The sequence below is a fragment of the Polypterus senegalus genome, chromosome 7, assembly GCF_016835505.1.
Source record: "Polypterus senegalus isolate Bchr_013 chromosome 7, ASM1683550v1, whole genome shotgun sequence".
Taxonomy (NCBI): Eukaryota; Metazoa; Chordata; class Cladistia; order Polypteriformes; family Polypteridae; genus Polypterus; species Polypterus senegalus.
The window spans coordinates 9194387-9218379 of NC_053160.1; the positions used below are offsets into that span (position 1 = coordinate 9194387).

The following is a 23993-nucleotide window of genomic DNA, read 5'->3' on the forward strand; positions in this document are numbered from 1 at the left end:
GCGACACAAAGTCAAACCAGTGGGACCCAAGGCTTCTCTGAAGAGACGCAGTGCTGAAGAAGTCCAGTCTTCATCTCAGATCACTGGATAGCGTCCATGTCTCGCTATCATGAAGCACCAGGACTCTAGACTTGGACCTTTGTCCTTTTGCTGAGATATCAGGAGCGTCACACTCCCGTTACCAGTGAGCTCCTAACCCCCCATGCTGCTCTCCCAATCCATCTACCGACTTCATAGGAAGAGTCACTGGAGACATGAATGTCACTGCCAAAGTAAGTAAACCTCATGACGAGGTCATCACTCTCCCCGCAGATAGATACACTGCTGATGGCCGTGCCCAAGAGGTCACTTAAGGACTGGATGTTGGTTTTTATCAGGACCCTCACAAGCCCAGGCACTAAGACCCCTCACTCAGTCTCTTGAGAGCCCCGATCAGAGCCTCCATTGACTCCATGAAGATCACAGCATCGTCAGCAAAGTCAAGATCAGTGAATCTCTCAGCACCAACAGATGCACCACAGCCGCTGAACCCCATGACCCTGCCCAGCACCCAGTCCATGCCAGCACTGAAAGCAAAACACCCCTGACGGACCCCAGAATCAACTGGGGAAAACAAAGAGGTTCTGCCTCCACTCTGCACAGCATTCACAGTACCAGTGTACAGGCCGGCCATGATATCCAGCAACTTTGTGGGGATCCTGCGAAGTCTCGTGATGTCCTACAGGGCAGCTCGATCAACTGAGTCGAACGCTTTACAAAAATCGACAAAGGCTGCAAAGAAACTCTGCCGATATTCGCCCTTGTGCTCGATGGGAACCCTCAGTGCCAGGATGAGGTTGATGGTTGATTTCTTATGCATAAATCCAGACTGCTCCGGTCACTGGTAGGTGAACAAGTGATCCCAGATCCTATCAAGGACAACTCTAGCGAGGACATTACCCGGCACAGAGAGCAGTGTTATCCCCCAGTAGTTGCCGTGATCCAGGCGATCGCCCTTCCCTTTCCAGATAGGGATGATAAGTCCCATTTTCCAGTCAGGTGGGATGATGCCCGTCTCACAAATGGAAGCAAAGACTGCTTGCAAAGCCAGGAGGTCAGCCTTACCACCAGCCTGGACAAGTTCACCCCAGATATCGCAGATCCCTGCAGCCTTCCCTACCTCTAGCTGGTTCACCACCTGTGCGCTCTCAGTGAGACTGGGGGGTTCACAGAGCACCTTCAATGAGACTGATTTTATTTGCTTTATTCAGAAGTGGAGATCGTCACTGCACAGTGTAAGGGCCTACAGAAGGGCGGATGTTGGATCAGATCATTATCTAGTCATTGCGGATATCAAACTTGAGCTCCAAAACCACAGGCAGGCTAAACCAAAAAGCCGGTTTGCAACAGAGAAGTTCAAGGATCCTGCAATCGCCAACACCTTCGCTCTGGAATCCACCCTCTCGAGGATGTGGTGGATGTGGAAGGCCTCTGGAACAATTTCAGAGACACCATCATTTAGTGTGCCCAAAACACCACTGGGAGATGACAAGGAAAATGGAAGGAGCAGTGGATCCAAGACAGATCATGGAAGCTGATCGATGAAAGGATGGGTGTAAAGCTAAAATGGGGACAGGCCAAAGATACGAGCGGAAGAAATGAGTCAAAGATACACAGAGCTCGACTGGCTGGTAATGAAAAGCTATCGCCAATGAACTGACTGAAACGAGGAACAGTTCCAGTCTGTCGATCATGGATAAATATAGGAAGCTCTTATTCTGCAAAGAAAAGGAGAACAAAAGGTGGATCAGACACTTCCAGGAAACTCCCAACCATAACATTCAACTTCAATGAAGAGAACGCTCAACAAGAGCTCCAGGTGAACACCGGTGAGATGACCAGCAAAGAAGTAAAGATCACGATCAGAAGCCTCAAGAACAACAAGGCAGCTGGCTTGGATGAAATAACTGTGGAGATCCTAAAACACGGCAGCCAAGCCATGGCAGGAAAATTGACGTTGCTGTATAACAAGTACTGGCAAAGTGGTGCAGGCCCAGAGCACTGGCGAAAAGGTGTCATTGTCAGGAGAAAGGAAACCTCACTGAATGCACCAACTGGTGGGGCATTACCCTTTTCTTAGTGCCCAGAAAGGCGTTCTGTGCAGTCCTCCTTTGACCAGCGCCCGAGAGAGGAACAAGCTGACTTCCACAGCGGAAAGGTTCTGCAGCGAGCAAATCTTCACCCTATGGAAAATCATAGAACTAATCAAGGACTTTGTTAAATGGTGCGACTCAAACCACCTACAACTGAACATCAGCAAAACCAAGGAGCTGGTGGTGGATTTTAGGAGGCCCAGGCCCCTCATGGACCCCGTGATCATCAGAGGTGACTGTGCAGAGGGTACAGACCTATAAATAACTGGGAGTGCAGCTGGATGATAAATTGGACTGGACTGCCAATGCTGATGCTCTGTGCAAGAGAGGACAGAGATGACTATACTTCATTAGAAGGCTGGCGTCCTTCAACATCTGCAATAAGATGCTGTAGATGTTCTCTCAGACGGTGGTGGCGAGCGCCCTCTTCTACGCGGTGGTGTGCTGGGGAGGCAGCATAAAGAAGAGGGACGCCTCATGCCTGGCAGGCTCTGTTGTAGGCACGGAGCTTGACAATTTGACATCCGTGGCAGAGCGACGGGCACTGAGCAGACTCCTGTCAGTCATGGAGAATCCACTGCATCCACTGAACAGGATTATCTCCAGACAGAGGAGCAGCTTCAGTGACAGACTGCTGTCATCATCCTGCTCCACTGACAGACTGAGGAGACCCCACACTATGCGACTCTTCAATTCCACCCGGGTTGTGGGACATTAACATTATACAAAGTTATTGTCTGTTATACCTGCATTGTTATAACTCTTTAATTTAATATTGCTCTTTATTAGTATGCTGCTGCTGGAGTATGTGAATTTCCCCTTGGGATTAATAAAGTATCTATCTATCTATCTATCTATCTATCTATCTATCTATCTATCTATCTATCTATCTATCTATCTATCTATCTATATCTATCTATCTATCTATCTATCTATCTATCTATCTATCTATCTATCTCTGTCTGTCTGTCTGTGGAGATCTCTAAAGAGCAGTGTATGTAAGACGGTCCATGAATCCTGCACAATTAGAAGCCTTTTGCAGGGACAAGTGGGCGCAATAAAACCCAACTAAGAAGTGGAAAACTCTTAGCAGGCTACAAAAAGCGTTTACAAGCTGTGGTACTCGCCATAGTGGGTCTTACTAAGTGCATTTTTTTTGGTGTTTTATACCTATGAATGATGGAAATAAAAATGTCTACTTCTTCTTCTTCTTCTTTTGGCTGCCACTGTTAGGTTTGCCACAGCAGATCATCTTCTTCCATATCTTTCTGTCCTCGTCATCTTGTTCTGTCACACCCATCACCTGCATGTCCTCTCTCACCACATCCATAAACCTTCTCTTAGTCCTTCCACTTCTCCTCTAACCTGGCAGCTCTATCCTTAGCACCCTTCCTTCTCTCAATATATCCCTCATCTCTCCTCTGCACATGTCCAAACCAATGCCATCTCACCTCTCTGACTTTGTCTCCCAACTGTCCAACTTCAGCTGACCGTCTAATGTCTTCATTTCTAATCCTGTCCATCCTCGTCACACTCAATGCAAATCTTAGCATCTTTAACTCTGTCACCTCCAGCTCTGTCTCTTGTGCCACCGACTCCAGCCCATACAACATGGCTGGTCTCACTACCGTCTGAAAATAAAAATGTAATATTAATTAAAATACAGGGTGAGCCAAAAAAGACGTACCACATTTCAAACATTTATTCTACAAAAACACTATAAGATGAACTAAATTTCCTTACAACTCAAGAAAGGAGATACAAAATAGATTTTTTTTCACTGTGTTTTAAAAAATGGTGGCCATCGTTACAGATGCACTCTTCGAGACGATTTCTGTACGCTCGCCTGACTCGTTTGGCCATTTTGTGGTGAATAGCATCCTTGAGGGCTTCAAGGTTTTGAGGTCGCTGTGTGTCTACCTTCGACTTGAGAGGAAGTCACACGGCGGGAGATCAGGCGAACATGAAGACCACCTGACATCGCCGCGCAGAGAGATCAGCTTCCATGGAAACATCTCCCACAAAACTTGCACGGATCTCCGCGCAGGTCGTATGAGCTGTTGCTCCATCCTGTTGACACCAGGCATCCACCACATCCATTTCTTCCAGTTCTCTAGCATTTCAGTGATAGAAGATGACAATCCTGGGAAAACAGCTTCCATAGTAAACGAATGAAACAGTCCTACCGGCAGTCCTGGGTGGCGAGGGGTGAGATTTGCAGGAGCGCTCGTTCCTTTTGAAGACGCACGACTGGCATGCACGAGACCGTCCGTTCATCCTAACAGGAAGTGACCCGGGGCACAACTGACTTTTCAGCTGACACGTCGGACAGATCACACAAACCCCGATCTCTCCCCATTCTTCTCATTCCCAGCAGCCCCTGCTCCCACTTCAGCCATCCAGTAAGGCCGGGTTTATACTTCATGCGACGCGACGCAATGTAATGTGTGCTCCAGTGGACGCTCCTGCTATGCAAGCGTTGTGTTGTTCATACTTGCACGCGTACTTAATGTAAATCTGGAGTAGTCCACCAGGTGGCAGTGCAAGATATCATCACGGTGACAACAGATTCGGCTTCACTGTGTTGTGAATTGCCTGGAATACCCATTAAATTCCAATGTCACCTTACCGCAATATCTTGGAAAAGGATGTTTAATGATGACATCCATCAACCCAGGGATGTGCCCATTCCAGCTAGCACTGGGCACGAAGCAGAAACAACCCCTGAACGGGCATCAGCTCATCGCAAGGCGAATACAAGGACACACCTACACACACTGGCGTCATTTTAGTGTCACCAAATCTGCATATCTTTGGAAGGAAACCAGAGCACACGGTGGAAACCCAGCAGGAAAACATGAGAATTCCAGGAAGGGAATACCAGAGACGTGCAGAGAAGTGCTGACGCTCCGCCACCGTGTCACCCCCATGTGTGTAATTATTAACTGTATTCATTATTTAAACGAAATTATATGTAAAATGTAACATACAAACTTCAATGCATTTCATCATGAAAGTGATATCAAGTATAAATGTAAGGATTCTAAATGTGCAGACAGTCGGAATATCATACATGTGATGTGCTCAGTGTGGCGATCTATTGCTGTTTGGCGCTGCTGTCGGAGAACAAAAGCCGGTATGTGAGACTTTTAAAAATGCAGCGTGTCGTTACGATCGGGAATATGCGACGCTCGAATATGAAAGCACCACGAATGCGTTTGTATGTCGGCATTTTGCTTCAACACTTTGAACCATTCAGCAAACATCGAAGCACGCACACCAATCTCGTAGGATTCGCAAAGCGGCTTTCTGTCACATGTGGATAGTAAACAGAGACTCTGACGTCACATTACGACTTTTAGCACACTGCGCCCCTGGCTTCGCCATACAAACGAACGCTGGAAACGCGTGGCAGCCATGATGCATGCGAGTACGCGTTCTGAGTGTGAAGTATAAACGAGCCCTAAGGGTGATCCCCTTTGTGGCTGCTGGGAAATGGAGTTCTTCCCGCGGCAGCACTGCTACAAATGTAATATCAAATTAAAGACTATCGAATACTTGGTCTTCATTCCGCCACCCCTGATCTTCCTCTTGAGTGTTTCTTTTATGCGGAGGACCAGGAGAGCAGAAATAGTGAATAAAACATGCTGGGATCGTAATGAGGACATCAAGCCGTACTTATAGAGGAAACAGAAATCAGAAGATCAAAAAGAAAAGTGTTTAGTTACATGATCCTCTCACATGGATAGAAAATGGCCGAAAAGATGACCCTTCTAACCTAATTTTGTAGTGAATGGCCTTTGAGGTCACAGCCAGGAGAACAATCAGTAACCAAAGCAGAGAATTGTGAGTCAGATGAGTTGCAGAGAAACTACACAAACATGAGGGAGTATAACCCCTAGATTGTGATTGACAGGTCCTGACCTCTTAGGACACGCCCACTCTAGGATGGGCCTAGCAACAGCAATCCACAATAGCGCCATCAGAATGGCTGTCAAATAACGGGCTAGAATTAAAACCATAATTGCAATTCAAAAATAAATTAAACTAATGGAGTCCTTAGGGTATAAACACCCCCAAAAGATGCAAAACATTGGAGACCCTCACATCTTGCAGTCTGCGCAGTGCAGAGCTCAGCGTATCGATGTGACAATCTGCTGTCAATCACCCATCCATGTTGTGAACTAGGAGCTCCAAAAATGCAAATACTTGCAATGATGCCCACTAGAGAGGGATATACTGGGAAACCCCGGCCTGACAAAATCTTTATAAAAATAGAAAAAGATTTACTACTCACAAAAAAGTCATCTAATCAATACAAAGCTCTGTGGAGCACAAAGGCAAAACCACAAGGCAATCCGAAGCAAATGGGGTCCCAATATCAGATATCAACGAGTGGTCAAAAGAACAAAAAAGTGGGCAAAATCAAAAAGTCATAAAGAGTAAAAGTCACAGCAACACTCACCTACACCTCAGCGCATTCAAAATAAACCGCCAGGAACACTTTACTTTCTGCTCAGGCAACGCCGGGTATTTCAGCTAGTATATAATTGTAGCACTGGCACAGCGCATTGCCGCACTCACCACACTACGAAACAACCCAGGATCCCAGTTGGCATAGGCAGACCCACCCTCCAGAAATGACCCTCTATCTGCCACAGCCAGGTGTTACGTGGGCAACCCCTTGGCCTGGTTCAGCCACTCAGGTCCGTAACAATTAGGATTCTACGAGCTGGATCACCCTCGGGTAATCACACCACATGGCCGTAACTGACGCTTCCTCACAATGCAGGCCATGTGCCTCATTCGGGACTCAGTGAGCAACACAAAGTCACACCAGCGGTACCCAAGGATTTTCTGAAGAGACGCACATGAAGGAGTCCAGTCTTCATCTCAGGTCACTGGATAGCCTCCATGTCTCACCAACCATATAGCAAGACTTGGACCTTCGTCCTTTTGCAGATATCAGGAGCGCCACAGACCCCTTTACAGCGACCTCATGACCCCCCGTGCTCTCCCAGCCCATCTACTGACTTCACATGAAGAGTCACATGAATGTCACTGCCGAGGCCAGTAAACCTCTCGATGACGAGGTCGTCACTCTCTCCGCAGACAGACACACTGCCGATGGCCGTGCCAAGGAGGGCACTAAAGGCCTGGTCAGTAAGTACATTTATAAGAGTTAAGTACACCTCTAGCTATTTGTTGTGAAGGGTCAATTTACTTCAATTTGTGTGAGTTTTCTAATTTTTATAATCTATAATTTGTGGGAATTTTGATTGGCCTTAACTATAAATAGTTTTGTTCATTTTATTTTAGATATTTTTCCAATTTAGCTAATACATTTTGTTATATTTTTGGGAACATATTTGTATTGTGATTTGTGTTACGTGTTACTAATCGCGAAACAGCTGGCAGCTTCTTACTAGGGGAGTTGGTATTAGTTAAGGGATTCTAATTTATCCTCTAAAAACACGTATTTAAAATTAAAGGGGATTTTCGCAAATTAATTTTGGGGAAAAAAATTTGAGTTTATGAACTCAGGGCTAGCGCTACCCTGTGGCTGAAGGGTAAAGAAGCGTTACGTAATAAAAAAAGAAAGCTGGATGAGTCTGGAGAGTTGTCATTCGATGACACAAACGCTCGTCATTAACGTCCCTTTTTCTTTTGTTTTTCTTCCCAGAATCCTCTCCTGCCGATGAGGTATCATTTTGGTTTTTTTTTCCTGAGATTCCCTTGGACTTGTGGGTAAGTCCTGCTCTCCCATTTTCCTGTGTGCACCAACTGAACAACAATGGACTCCTTTCCTGCACACCCACCAGCCCCCATAATCTGTAAGGCTTGCTGCGTCTTTTCTTTTAAAAGGCTTATGTTCAATTATCTGTTCAGGAATTAACAAGAATAATTCAACTTTTTATCTCATCAAATTTATGCTAATGATGTCGTTTTCCTTTATCTTTTTATAATAAAGGATTAGCACAGGACTGGTGTCTCCGGCAACACAGGGACCAATTTATTTAGGATCCAGGATAAGAAAACCCTGGTGGTTAATTACCATTAATTAACATAGTTTGCATCTTTTCTTCTTGGAATACCCAAGAGCGAGCTATTGTCAATATTTGTCCCATTTAAATTTGCACTTTTCAAGTCACTGTCCTACAGCATCATACTCTTAATGACAAACATTAATAACTCGCAGACGAATTTCAGGCCGAGAAGTTACGGCGTGCGTGCGAGTTTCTTTTCCGAAGCTCAGCAGTCTGCTGGGTTTGCTGTCCGACTGACGCGCCGCTATTTATGTGACATATTCAAATGCGTCCGCTCCCCGAGGTTTAATTAACCTGGTCTTATTCTGCTTCACAGTGAAGATGTTAAAAGGTACAGAACGAGCGCTTCAAATCCACCATGAAACCGAACAGAATTCTCCGTCCTCTATAGGAATGAAGAATGAGACTAATCTACTTTTTACAACTCTCTCATTAAAAAGTCTCATTGGAGATTTACTTTGATCAGTAGTTACAAATGCAAACTTGTGTTTTTTTTCCTTCTTCTTCTTCTTTCTTCCTCTTTTCCTTTATCTTTCCAAGATCTATGAAGGACACAGTGCCATTTACTCCTTCATTTTATCCACCTGTTTCACACTGAAGTTCTACTCAGTCAAGTCAGAGTTTAATTATAAAGTCCATTTACAACAACAGCCAAAACTGAACCACAGTGCCGCACAGGAAAGGGTGAAAGAAGAAGATATAAAGAAATACATTTACGTAAAGATGCTGCAGGTGTTCTACCAGACAGTGGTGGCGAGCGCCCTCTTCTACGCTGTGGTGTGCTGGGGAGGCAGCATAAAGAAGAGGGACGCCTCACGTCTGGACAAACTGGTGAGGAAGGCAGGCTCTGCTGTGGGCACGGAGCTGGACAGTCTGACATCCGTGGCAGAGCGACGGGCGCTGAGCAGACTCCTGTCAATCATGGAGAATCCACTGAACAGGATCATCTCCAGACAGAGGAGTAGCTTCAGAGACAGACTGCTGTCACCGTCCTGCTCCACTGACAGACTGAGGAGACCCCACACTATGTGACTCTTCAATTCCACCAGGGGGGGTAAACGTTAACATTATATAAAGTTATTGTCTGTTATACCTCCATTGTTATCACTCTTTTAATTTAATATTGTTCTTATCAGTATGCTGCTGCTGGAGTATGTGAATTTATAAAGTATCTATCTATCTATCATAAAGTGTCCTTCATATATCTATCTATCTATCTATCTATCTATCTATCTATCTATCTATCTATCTATTATAAAGTGTCATCTATCTATCTATCTATCTATTATAAAGTGTCCTCTATCTATCTATCTATCTATCTATCTATCTATCTATCTATCTATCTATCTATCTATCTATCTATCTATCTATTATACAGTGTCATCTATCTATCTATCTATCTATCTATCTATCTATCTATCTATCTATCTATCTATCTATCTATCTATCTATTATATAGTGTCATCTATCTATCTATCTATCTATCTATCTATCTATCTATCTATCTATCTATCTATCTATCTATCTATCTATCTATCTATTATACAGTGTCCTTCATCTATCTATCTATCTATCTATCTATCTATCTATCTATCTATCTATCTATCTATCTATCTATCTATCTATCGTGACAGTAGGGGGCACTATCGCTCCCTCGAACCCTCAGGTACCACCCCAAACACCAGGTAAAAGTGCAATAATAATTATTTTTATTATTATTATAATAAAGTGCACCATCCACTCTACATTACTCATAAATAACACAATAATAATTCAATAATAACCAATCCTCCAACTCCCAGACGCGTTGCCCTCCTACCACCCAGCTCAGCTCACCATCTGGGAGCTCCCACAGTCCTTTATACCCCCTGACCCGGAGGTGTTCCTGCCCAACAGTCCACAAGTCCTTATTCCTTCAGGGTCAGGGAAAATAGTCCTTATCTTCACCCTGGAAGCACGTCGTTTCTTCCTGTCACGGGATTATGACGTACTTCCAGGTTATAGGGCATACACAAGTCCATGAGCCTCCCTACAGCGACTCCTTGTGGTCCACAAGGTATCCAGCAGGGCTGGGTATAAAAACTACAGAGTCCATGATGCCCTGCTGGAACTCGGGGCACGTCCATGCTGTCGGGAGAGCTCCTCCTGGCGGCCTGGGGGTGAGGGCCGGAATATGAAGCTGGCCATCCACCACACTATCTATTATAAAGTGTCCTTCATCTATCTATCTTCCCTGACCAATGCCCTTCTTGCCCGGGGTACTTAGTTTGACAGGACAGTTTCGTCCCCTTGTCCCGATCTCTATCTCACCACACTTTGATCCTGGAGGTCTACAGGAGTTCCTTGGACTTCATGGTTTGGTTTTTGTCCTGACTCGCTTTGTGAACTGTGGCGTTTCTATACGCAGGTCCACGTGTGTCTTTCTAAATGATGTCCAATCAGTTCAGTTTACAGCTGGACTCTAATCAAGTTCTAGAAACATCTCAAGGAGAATTCAAACAAACAGGCGGCACCAGAGCACAATGTGGAGTGCCACAGCAAAGGTCCTGAATACTTTGAAGAAAGTACAAATTTTCTTCTTTTCGTGCATGTTAATGAATCGCACGTTTTCTGTTGCGTTCAATCTCTGCTCCTGCCCTTGCATGAGTGAACAAACAGTTAGACGCACTGTTTCATACACGGGACCTGTGAGTGTTTTCCCCAGACTAATTTTAAGTAAATACCGGGGTGTACTAAGGGGTTGAAATACTTTTTTTTTATTTTCTCCATTTCTCTTTCTAGATTGGAGGAACATCAGATTGAAAACTGGTTGTCATCACTTAAGCCCCACTTCCAGCCCTGCCTCTTCCACCCATCCATCTTGATAAAGTGGTAAGTGTCTGTGTGTCCGTCTCTGTGTCTGTCCAGTTGCTATGTCTCCGTCATTTAAACAGATGGCACATTGCAAACATTAACGCTGTTTTTAAGAATCCCATACCAAATGGCATATAATAGAGAGATATGTATTCCATCTATCATTTGAACAGATGCCACATCGCAAACATTAACACTGATATTATGAATCCCATACCAAATGACATATAGCAGAGACATATTGCATTTCACCTGTCATTCCAACAGATGGTGCATCACAAAACTTTTTATTACTACAAATGTTCTCCCCGTGTCTGCGTGGGTTTCCTCCCACAGTCCAAAGACATGCAGGTTAGGTGGATTGGCCCGAGTGTGTGCTTGGTGTGTGGGTGTGTGTGTGTGTGCCCTGCGGTGGGTTGGCACCCTGCCCGGGATTGGTTCCTGCCTTGTGCCCTGTGTTGGCTGGGATTGGCTCCAGCAGACCCCCGTGATCCTCTGTTTGGATTCAGCGGGTTGGATAATGGATGGGTGGATGGATGGATGGACAAATGTTTGTGATGGAAAGTCTGTTGGACCAACAAATGTAACGTATTTCGTTACTACATGCACTATACAGTAAAATGCATTCCAGTAGATAGTGCACTGCAAACGTAACACTAAGGTCTACCTCAACTTCTTAGACAGGTAGCACAACAAGAAATGTTCAGGGTTGTGTTCCTCTGTCATGCAGTTACTTGGAAACCATTTGGTCTTTCATCAAAAGCTTATATGATGTTTGCTGATGTGCCAAGTAACAGCGTCCATGAAGTTATCAGGATCTGCATCTTTCTTACAGCAAGCTGCATTGGCAGACTATGACATATGAGTATGTAAAGTAAAGCAGCAGCACCTGCTAAGCATGGAGCAAATTGCAGAAGCCGAATGTGTGACAGGAAGAAGAACGGCAGCTGCATTGTCTGATCTTGAGAGGACCAGAGATTCACGTTTTCTAGTCTTAATGAACATTCTATCAAAGATAGCAAACATCAATGCTGAGGAACACTGAGGTCTGCATTGATTACGTAGTTTTCAACACCCATCCCTTTTCTAAATCCTCTTATCCAGAGTGTGGTAGCGGTGAAGCCGGAGTCCAGCCCAGAAAGTATCAGACACGAGGCAAGAAGAAGACCTGGGCAGGGCGGCAGTCCCACGAGAGAGTCGACTTCTAACTGTTCTGTAGGACTTTGGCAAGCCTTGGACTTGGCTGCTGCGATTTGTGAGTTGCTTTGGATGAAAGTGTCAGGTTGAATAACTACATGGGGACGGGGCAATGTGGGCGAAGAGCAGCCCACCTCTAGTTAAGTTGTTAGGGTGAATCGTCGCCCTCTCCACTTTTCCCACACGTTGCTGAGTTTCCACTTTCACTCCACAGGATGGACCCCCAAACTGAAGCCCAAGAAAAGGCGAAAGCTGTGACAGGGTGGCCTGTTGGCGTAAGTCACCTTTAAATAAATCAATAAATCAGCCCTTCAGCTCGATGCCACTTTAAACCCCAGGCGGTATGAAGCTGATGATCCGTGTCAAAAAAGTGGCTCATTAATGCTTGTGTGGAGCCAAAAAAAAAAAAAATAATAATAATAATAAAAATAAAAATAACACACACACAGATGAAAACCCGTAAAGGACAAGATAACTGTGCTCATCTGGGCCAACGCGGATGAAAGTGACAAATGCCAGCTGTTGACGACCAGGAAGTCCAAAGCACCCAGATGCTCTCCTAGCATTTCAGCAAACCTCCGCTCCGCCGTGTCAGCCTGAATGACAGCTGAAATTTCCATCAACTGACTGAAAAAGTGGAACTGCCAAGTGTGCCGGGAGAGCCATTAGAGATGAGTAATTGCGCACTAATTACTGGATCACTAATATTCAGCTCCGTCTTCTTTTTCTCCGTCGTATTTTTAAACGCCGTTTACTGTGGACATGACAGCACACCGTCAATCCACAATACTTGCTGCCATTAGCCTGTATAGCGTCTTTCATTGTATTTCCTAACACAGTCAGTCAAGGTACTATGATGCCTCGTTCGGTCCTGATATACAGTGTCACAGATATGGGGCGCTGTTGCCACTTGAACCCTCAGACAACACGCTCTGACACCAGGTAAAATAAAGAAATATTTTTAATGTCATAAATTGTGAAGCACCTCCACCTCCACAACAATACAATACACTAATCATCCACTCCCAGCTCGGCTCAGTCTGCTGGAGTTTCCCACAGTCCTTTTATAGGACTTGAATCCCGAAGTGCTTTTACCCCTTAGTCCATGTGATTTCCCAGCACTTCCGGGTCAGATAAAAACTCCTTCTTTTCTTCAGCCCGGAAGTACGTCATTTCTTCCGTTCCCGGGACTGGGCTACAGTATATGGAAAGTGCAAGTCCCTGGGCCTCCCTGCAGCAGCCCCCTCGGTATCCAGCAGGGTTGTGAAGAAAGACTCCAAGGCCCAGGATGCCCTGCTGGAATTCGGGACATGGAAGGACTCCATCTGGCGGCTTGGGGTATTGGCCGGCAGTTTATCATAAAAACATAAAAATAATACGAATAATGGAAATTATACACAGAACAATATTCCATATTTATACAGCACCTTTCCCATTCTAAGAGCTGTCAATAAAATTATTTATTTACGTACAATTACACTTGGAGTGCAAATTATAGTGTGGAAGGTGAAGATGGCAAACGAGGAACTGAAGAAAACTTGGGGTGCCAACTGGGCCACCCCGTTTACTGCAAGCATCAAAAAAAACGGAACAAAAATGGGCACAACAGAAAACTGCCGTAATAGGTGCCCTTTTTAGCCTACATAATGGACTTGCATTAAAATGCAGGCGCTTACCACCTACATGACTCGTCCATCAGAAAACTGGCGTAACGGGTGCCCCTCAACAGCATCTCTAAATAATCAGCGGGTCTGCGTGTGGGAGTTTGTGCTTGCAGGACATAATTCCATCAACTGAGATGCCAACTTCCAGGAGCCCTCAGATTTATACGGTCCTGACCAGAAGGGGTGTGGTTTACTTCAGCTGGGGGCGTGGCTGGGATGCTCTCATTGGGCGGCTTTCTAAAAGAGAAAAAAGATTGTGTGGTTAGCTTTGGTGCCCCCTTTTGCCCCAGTGAGTTATTGCATACCTTGTCCAGGACTGGAAGGTGATCCTCAGACACTCAAGCTTGACAAGAGTTAACTGAATGCTTAGTTACAGAAGCTCGATAAAAATATAAATTCAGCCGGCCCTTACAATTTGCCTAACCCTATCTTTCGGGAAGACTTCCACAGAGAAGGAGACAAAAAACACAGGACTAAAAAAAAAATCTCGCTCACTGGACCAAATTTCTAAATCTTCAATCATTTAATAGGGGGAGAAAAAAACTAGAGAGGGGATCCAACCCAAACGATAAAAAGCTCAGAGTATTATACCTCAGTATAATAGAAAAATCCCCAAAATACAAGTGCCAATGACCCATGCATCTCTGGGTGACCATGGGAACCAGAAACAAACAGCATGAATTTTAGCAATGTGGGCAGAGCCCATGGGTACCCTTGTCTATCCCTATCCCTAAACCCTAACATTAACCCACAATTTAATACCCAGTAGCCACCCCAAATGCACTTTAGAAGAGGGCATCCACCTGAAGCTACGTATGGTCAGGCCCCGCCAGTACATGGAAAAATCTAGGAAAAAGCTTGGGTTGCTGCTGGGCGAGGTGCACTTACCCTGTGGTCTGAACGTGGATCCCAGTGCAGTAACAATGGTGCCGTCCATTGGATGAGACGTAAAATCGAGGTCCTGACTCCTTGTGGTAAAGAGCAGGGTGCATCCCAATGTCCTGGCTCAATTGCTCACCACAGCCTGGTCATTGGCTAACTCTCTCTCCTCCCTTCACCAGCTCATGTGTGGTGGGCGTGCTGGTGGCTAAAAAGGCTGCCATCGCATCACCCAGGGGGATGCTGCACATTAGTGGCTCTCCACTCACTCTGAAAGGCGCTTTTAGTGGTGGGAAAACCACTATATAAATGTAAAGAATTATTATTATTATTAATGCCTACATTACTCGTTATGTCAACTTGTTAACGCCGCAATGACGAGCATCCTTAGCAGCTGACTGACTACAATCAAACAAAACCTACCCAATAATACGGCCTGTTCTTTAGAACATTAGAGCTTTCATGTTCCTGTGATGCATGTTAAGCTCACTGGCCTGTAGTTCCTTGGATCTCCCCGGTCACCCTTCTTATATAATGGGATGATATTTGCCATTTTCCAGTCCTTTGGAGTCTCTCCATTGTGCAGTGACTTCCTAATAATATGTGTCAAGGGTTAATATCTGTACTCACTAGTCTCCTTAAGAACATGAGGATAAATATTATCTGGTCCTGATGATTTGTTTGAATTTGTCTTATTTAATCTGAGCAGCACTTCTCTCTCTACAATTTCCAAATCTCTCAGCACCTCCATAGTAGTCCCTGTTACCACTCGGCGGTTATCCACATCCTCACTTGTGGACACCTCAGAAAAATCAAAGTTTAGGGCATCCGCTATTTCACTGTCTGTATCTTTTAATTCCCCTTTACTATTCCTGATGCACTTCACCTCCTCCTTGACTGATCTTTTACTACTAAAATACTGTGTCACAAAACTCACACAGAGTCATAGAAAGTTTGGGGCAGCCACCCGTATAATTTGGTTTCCTAGCTGCAAAAGTCGTTTGAATGAATACTGCACTGGTGTGCACACAACCGAGTCCAAGACAGAACTGAGGGACTAGGGAAAAGGTGGAGGCTTTTAAAGGGGAAGACAGGAAGTGAGATCATAGGGATCGGGCTCATGGTCTTCAGCCATTGGTTCGAGTCCGGACGTGACATCACAGGGGCTGGGACCGGCAAGGTCTTCTTCCATTGGTTTGGTCCCAGAAGTGACGTCAAGCGAGCCAGGTGGGATCTCCCATGAATGGTCTGCAGGAAAGGGAGAAAAAGAGTCAGTGCACTCTGCCACATCCCAGCATGCTTCGGAACGGCCGTTACTCAAGCCCTTTAGCTGCCTCCCATGCGCACGTGTGTGACAACTGACAGAATCTCTTAGGGTCGTCTCTCTCCTTATCTGCTCTGTTCCTGTCTTTTAGCTTCCCTGATATCCTCCTTAATGGTTGCCCTCATGTTCTCATACGCTCTACGATTCACTTTGCCGTCATTAGTCTTATATGCCTTATACATCCATCCATCCATTTTCTTACCCGCTGAATCCGAATACAGGGTCACGGGGGTCTGCTGGAGCCAATCCCAGCCAACACAGGGCACAAGTCAGGAACCAATCCTGGGCAGGGTGCCAACCCACCGCAGGACACACACAAACACACCAACACCAAGCACACACTCGGGCCAGTTTAGAATCTCCAATCCACCTAACTTGCATGTCTTTGGATTGTGGGAGGAAACCCACGCAGACACGGGGAGAACATGCAAACTCCACACAATGAGGACCCGGGTCTTCTAACTGCGAGGCAGCAGCGCTACCACTGCGCCACCGTGCCGCCCATGCCTTATACAGCAGTTTTTTTTTCCTTTGCAACTTCTTTTTTAAATCTTTATTAATCCACTGTGGAGTTGTTTTCAGTTTCCTATTAATTATGTATCTGTCCTGGATTACATGTCAAATATTTTTAAACCACTGCTCCTCGACTGTCTCCACACTTAAAAACTTATCCCAGTCTATCCTACTTAGACTTGGTCACATCTACTCAAACCAATTTAAGACCCTGCCAGAGAGGCCCACCCATTGACTAAGGCGATTTCTAAGAATGTTGTGATCAATGGTGTCAAATGCAGCACTCAGATCTAAGAGGATGAGAACAGATAAATGGTTCCTGTCTGCGTTCACCCGCAAATCATTGACTACTTTAACGAGTGCAGTTTCTGTGCTGTGATTTGTTCTGAAACCCGACTGAGATTTATCAAGAATAGCAGGTTTATTGAGGTGGTCATTTAACTACATAATGACTGCCTTCTCTAGAAAAGAGCTAGTCCAGCTTGTAATGTCCATGAATGGAGCACACTGATAGACGTTTGTTACTTCCACAGTTCCCTTGAAGTCGCCGGCATTCCGGGGTCAGAATGATTCCTCATTAGAGTGCTGGTAGCCGAGTGAATGGTTTGTGTTGGTGAGTTGGCAAACATCGACAAGGATGATGTAACTGATCTCCTTAGGCAGTAATGTCACTCAGTACATTTACATTTATTTGTTTAGCAGACACTTTTATCTAAAATAAAAAAAATGTATCTGTGCGTTGGAACTGGGGAGTCTTCTACGGCGCATCTTCAACCTGAGCCTGGAACAGGGGAGAGTCCAGAGGCTTTGGAAAACATCTTGTATCACTCCTGTCCCAAAGGAATCAGGTCCTAGTGAGCTAAATGACTTCCGGCCTGTTGCTCTGACATCACGTGTGATGAAGACCATGGAGCGGCTGCTACTTCACCACCTGAGGCCACAGGTCCGCCACGCCCTCGACCCTCTGCAGTTTGCATACCAGGAGAAGGTGGGAGCGGAGGATGCCATCATCTACATGCTACACCGATCCCTCTCCCACTTGGACAGAGGCAGTGGTGCTGTAAGAATTATGTTTCTGGACTTCTCTAGCGCCTTCAACACCATCCAACCTCTGCTCCTTAGAGACAAACTGACAGAGATGGGAGTAGATTCACACATGGTGGCATGGATCATGGACTATCTTACAGACAGACCTCAGTATGTGCGTCTCGGGAACTGCAGGTCTGACATTGTGGTCAGCAACACAGGAGGGCCGCAGGGGACTGGACTCTCTCCGGTCCTGTTCAATCTATATACATCAGACTTCCAATATGACTCGGAGTCCTGCCACATGCAAACATTCGCTGATAACACTGCTATCGTGGACGGCATCAGGAGTGGGCAGGAGGAGGAGGATAGGAACCTAATCAAGAACTTTGTTAAATGGTGCAACTCAAACCACTTACATCTTAACACCAGCAAGACCAAGGAGCTGGTGGTGGATTTTAGGAGGCCCAGGCCCCTCATGGACCCCGTGATCATCAGAGGTGACTGTGCAGAGGGTGCAGACCTATAAATACCTGGGAGTGCAGCTGGATGATAAACTGGACTGGACTGCCAACACTGATGCTCTGTGCAAGAGAGGTCAGAGCCGACTATACTTCCTTAGAAGGCTGGCGTCCTTCAACATCTGTAATAAGATGCTGCAGATGTTCTATCAGGTGGTGTGCAGGGGAGACAACATAAAGAAGAGGGATGTCTCACACCTGGACAAACTGGTGAGGAAGGCAGGCTCTATTGTAGGCATGGAGCTGGACAGTTTGACCTCCGTGGCAGAGCGACGGGCGCTGAGCAGACTCCTGTCAATCATGAAGAATCCACTGCATCCACTGGACAGGATCATCTCCAGACAGAGGAGCAACTTCAGCGACAGACTGCTGTCACCATCCTGCTCCACTGACAGACTGAGGAGACCCCACACTATGCGACTCTTCAATTCCACCCGGGGGGTTAAACGTTAACATCATACAAAGTTATTGTCTGCTTTTACATGCATTTTTATTCTTTTTTTTAACTCTTTAATTTAATATTGTTTTTTTTGTATCAGTATACTGCTGCTATCTATCTATCTATCTATATGACTTACAGAAGAGGTCAGCATAATCAGGTAAACATCAATTTGGAGGACTCCTTGGTAACAAGTGTGACAGGACGACAGTACATAATTTATTACCACAAGTGAAGAGATCAGAAACAAACTCAAACCTGTTACAAAACCTAACGGGCAGAAACTCACCTAACAAGAGGGGCTTCAAAAGCTTCATAAACATATTGAGGGAGTTCGAGTTTTGAATGCAGGTGGGCAGCTCTTTCCACCATCTAGGAGCTCCAGTTAGACATGCGGAGATTCCAGACAATCCCTTCTTGTCTTCTTGAGGGAACGATAGGTACAGCTGCCCTTCATCATCATAGCATTGATAGTATCAAACATGGGACTTAATGATAAGGCCTAGTGAGGTGGTGGTCCTCAATACCATTCCTTAGAACACCCTGTGCATGCCTGGTGCACCTTAGACATCTCTCCTCCCCAGGACACATAATTAGGATCTGCCCAAGAGGTTAAACCACCTGAGGGCATCCCCAGTGAAGCCAGTGTCAGAGAGGGTGGCAATGAGTATCTGGTGGGTGACAGTGTCAGAGGCAGAGGAGAGATCCAGTAGGATAAGGATAGAAGAAATCTTGATAGCTCTAGCATGCCATAACATAGTCAGTGGTCCGTCTTGAGTGATTAGTAAGAAGCATTTTTAGAGATGGCACATTCCAGTCTTTCGGATAGCAAGGAGAGGAAAAAGAACGGTTTCTAATTACCTGGGGTGGGCTTCTTGAGAAGGGGAGTTATTTGGGCCTGTTCAAACAGAGTAGGAAGTGTGCCTGTGCTGAGTGAAGTGTTGATGAGATGTGCGATTCCAGAAACGAGTGAGTGGAAGACGGTAGAAAATTTAGTGTCGAATTGATCCTGCCACCTTTTTAAATACAATCACGAGTCTCATCGCGTCCTGGCAAGGAACAGAAGATTTTACCTGCAATTTCGCAATGAGACTTTTGCCGTAATTATTTCCTTCTTGGCTATTTTAACATTTTAATAACAATTATAATTCTAGCTTTTTTTTCTCTTCCCAAAGGGGACTGTTTAACATCATACCCTTGGCCGACTGTATTAGGGTTGTCCTGTCATACATTATCTGCTTCTCCATGGGTATTGTTTAGCATCATTCCCTGGGTTTATTCTTTTGGGATTGTTTAAGATTATATTGTAAGTTTATAGTATTTGGACTGTATTGCCAATAGATATCTCTATTTTAATCTTTCTAAACCTCTGCTGGGGGGCTTGTTTTGTTTTCTGGACATGCTCTGCCTCTAGGTATATCAGAGTTTTATAAAACTATTTTTAATTAAAGTTAGCTCCCCTTTTATTAGCAACATTTACAGACGCCAGAGACAATAACATTCTACCTCAAACTTTTTGCCAAGCATTAATTGCCATCTTTCCTAAGAAAAACAAGGATTTAAGGATTACAATGTGCATCATACAGACCGATCTCACTTCTGAATAATGATGTTAAGATACTCTCTAAAGTTCTAGCTAGAAGGACTGAGTAAGTGCTCCCTTTGCTAATGTCACAAGACCAACCTGGATTTATTAAAGGCAGACACTTAGCTTCCAATCTTCGACACCTGTTTAATGTAATATATTCACCTATAAAGTCTGACACCCCAGAGATCTTATTATCTTTGGATGAAGAAAAAGCATTTGATATAGATCAGCGGTTCTCAAACTGGGGTCCACGGTCCCCTAGGGAAGCGGTTTCGGTGGGACCGTGAGAAACGATTGCATATTTATACTATTTATATTTTTAGAATTATTAACCTTTACCATCCGAGGGGAAGTAAGTGACTGAGCTCCGTCGTTACCCCCACCACCTAGACCCGACCACTAATCCGCTGTTCCGTTAATCGCTGCCATCGCATTGTTTTCCCACCGTTATCGCTCGGCACAAACCAGCCCTTATTATTTTTATCATAATCAAAAATTATCGATTCTTTCGTAGAATCAAAACACTCGCGAACAGTTTTCGGATATTTTAGAAGCAAATAAGAGTGCAAAGCAGATGCATCCATCCCATTAAAATTTTAACTTAAATTTAATAACTAAGATGTACGTAATATTTTCTGAATAAATAATTGTTTATCAAAAAATGTTTTATTCACAGCAGCCTGAACCTATGCAGTGCCGCACAAGTGGGTATGTGGCACCCTTGTGAAAAGTATTTGGCGCCCCCAATTTTCTTGAAATAATATAGATTTTTTAATTTTTAATTAAAGGGTCCGCGAGCCATCAAGCAATTTTTAAAGGGACCGCCACGCAAGAAAGTTTGAGAACCGCTGATATTGATGAATGGGACTACCTGTTCACCACATTGATCAAATTTGGGTTTGGCCTGAACATATGTACGAGGATCAAACTACTGTATACCAGTCCGGAGGCTTTGGTTTGTATTAACAACATTACTTCAGACTACGTGGTACTAGACAAGGACGCCCCATGTCATGACTGCTATTTGCAATCGCCATTGAGCCACTGGCTGTTCACTGTCAAAATGCTTATGAGATGACACCCACTGCACGCCCAACCTACCTGGAAAGGGGTCTCTCTTTGAACTGCCTTTCCCAAGGTTTCTTCCCAAGGTTTCTTCCATTTTCCCTACAAGGTTTTTTTGGGAGTTTTATCCTCGTCTTCTCAGAGAGTCAAGGCTGGGGGGCTGTCAAAAGGCAGGGCCTGTTAAAGCCCATTGCGGCACCTCCTGTGTGATTTTGGGCTACACAAAAATAAACTGTATTGTATTGTATAAAGGGGATTATCGGAGAAGGACTTGAACAGAAAATTTATGGTACTGTATATATCCGATCCACAAAATACTGTGCCTGCAGTCCTAACAGCACTAACTGAATTTTAAAAGGTTTCCAGTCTCAGAATTAATTTGAATAAAAGTGTGCTCTTTCCAGTGAACTCTCAAGCACACAACACAACAACGAGTTGGACACCTTCCCTTTCATCATCGCAGATCAGTTTAAATACCTTGTAATGGCCGACCCCTTACCCGGCCGGCCGGCAGCTACACCTCCAAGACCTGTGGCCTGGATTAATTACTGAGGTTGAATCTAATCAAGCCGTACCTTTAACAAATTAAAACTTTTCCCCACAATTGACGGTGGAAATAAGCACAAAATAAAAGCAGATATGTAAACTTAAACTGATAAATTGTATTGAATGAAACAGAATAGCAAAACAAATAAATTATACATAAATATCCCTCCACCAAAGTAACAACGTGACAACAACCGATATGAATATAACAAACCCTCCCTTGCCCTTGTAACATGTAACAAACAACACGAATAACAAAAATGAATGAGGTACGGAAATGAACGGTCGTGAACTTGAGTCCGAGTACCAATTGTCCTGAATGCAGATGACTGGTTAACCGATATATGGAGAGTTTGTATTTCCCGGAACAAAATGGATCCTCGGCGCGTGGTGGATGATGAAATCCGACCCCGGGGTCTCTCGTGATGAGGGTATTGGAGTGAGTCCGGCGGAATGAAACACAAACTGGATGGAAATGTGCGATGTGGAATGCAGCAGGTACAGATGGTTAGTGGTCATTCAAAATGAAAGTCTCCTTCTCTCTCTCCTCTCTCTTTTCTCTCTTGATTGTTCGTATAGTCCTGTGACAAATGTAATTGATTGATTGAAAACCGGTGTTTTCCAGGTTTGGGGCTGCGGTCTCCTTCCATCACTGACACACACATACAGCAAATGGGACGATGGCAACAAGACGCACGTGGTACGAACACGGACAACACTATTACTACTATGTAGCCCCGCTACAACCTGTGGTCAACATCAGGAGTAAACACAAAGCTCCTGTCTGCATGGTGTGAGAGATGGCCGGCAGCTTATCCCGGTCCATACATCCAGGCTGGTAGATGGAGTCCTCCCTGCAGCATGGAGGTGCCCCGGACTCCCACAGGGCATCGTGGGAGATGGAGTGCGATTCCACAGCCCTGCTGGGTGACGTGGGTGCCATCGGAAGGACGCTGCAGGGAGACACAGGGATTTCTGTTTTCCCTATAGGCCGGAAGTACTCCCAAGTCATGGGAATGGAAGAACTGAAGAAAAATAAGAGTTTTCATCTGACCCGGAAGTGCTATGGAATCACATGGACAGAAGGACAGAAGCACTTCCGTGTCAAGGACTATTTAAAGGACTGTGGGAAACCCAGCAAGCAGAGCCGGAGTTGGGAGGGGGTGTGACAGCGCTGCTGGGAGTAGAGGAGGATTTATTGTATTGATTATTGTGATTTATTGTGTATTGTGGAGGTGCTTTGTGCACATTATTGAAGAAATTAAAATTATTTCTGGTACTTTTAACTGGTGTCTGGACGTGTGGTCTGTGGGTTTGGAGGAGCGACAGCGCCTCCTACTGTCACAATGGAAAAACTTTAACACGCCGTGCATAGCTGGTCTACCTTCCATCTCATTTTAGCAGGGAAAATTAACACTTTCAAGATGAATATCCTTCCCAAGCTTCTTTTTCTATTTCAAAGCATCCCTATATACATTAACAAATAATTTTTAAAGAAATTCGATTCGGTCATAACCTCATTCATTTGGAATTCAAAACATCCACTCCTCCAAAGGGCGACCCTACTATTATCTAAATCAGAAGGTGGCATGGCACTACCTAACTTTCAGTTTTACTACTGAGTGGCAGATATACAAATTATAAAAACTTATAGTCCGCAGTAGAAATAAAATCCTGCAGTACTTCATTATATTCCTTGCTTTGTGTCCCAGTAAATACAAGTTATCATCAATATACTAAAAACCAGTTGTCCTTCATTCACTCAACAACCAAATTAGGAGGCATTTCAAGCTACAGAAGCTTTTATCTGTGGCACCTCTGCATAAAAACCTTTATCCACCCTCCCAAACTTACACAGTTTTTAATATTTGAAAAACGTATGGGATTATTTCATTTAGAGATTTACATACAGATAATGTCTTTGCATCCTACAAACAATTACACTCCCAATTTTAGCTTCCCATCAACACAGTTGTTCCACTATTTCCAAATTAGAAACTTTGCTAAACACAATCTGCCCACTTTTCCTCACCTCTCACCAATTTCTATTCTGGAAGAAACATTGATCGGTCCGGAGGACTCAGACAGCATTTCTATAATATATAAAGCCATTCTAAAGTCCCTTCGTTTTGTAAAAGATTCAACCGGAGACAACAAACAGGTCTGGGGTTTTCCGGCCCCTTATATTGTCGACACTCC

The 23993-nt window shown here is 44.6% G+C and overlaps 1 long non-coding RNA gene across 1 annotated transcript; it reads left to right on the top strand.

Annotated features, from left to right (window-relative positions):
* The first annotated feature begins 7815 nt into the window (after positions 1-7815).
* LOC120532106 lies at positions 7816-22460 on the top strand. Its single transcript, XR_005634199.1, has 3 exons — positions 7816-7880; positions 10961-11050; positions 22420-22460. It is a non-coding gene; the product is annotated as an uncharacterized LOC120532106 (long non-coding RNA).
* The last annotated feature ends 1533 nt before the right edge of the window (positions 22461-23993 follow it).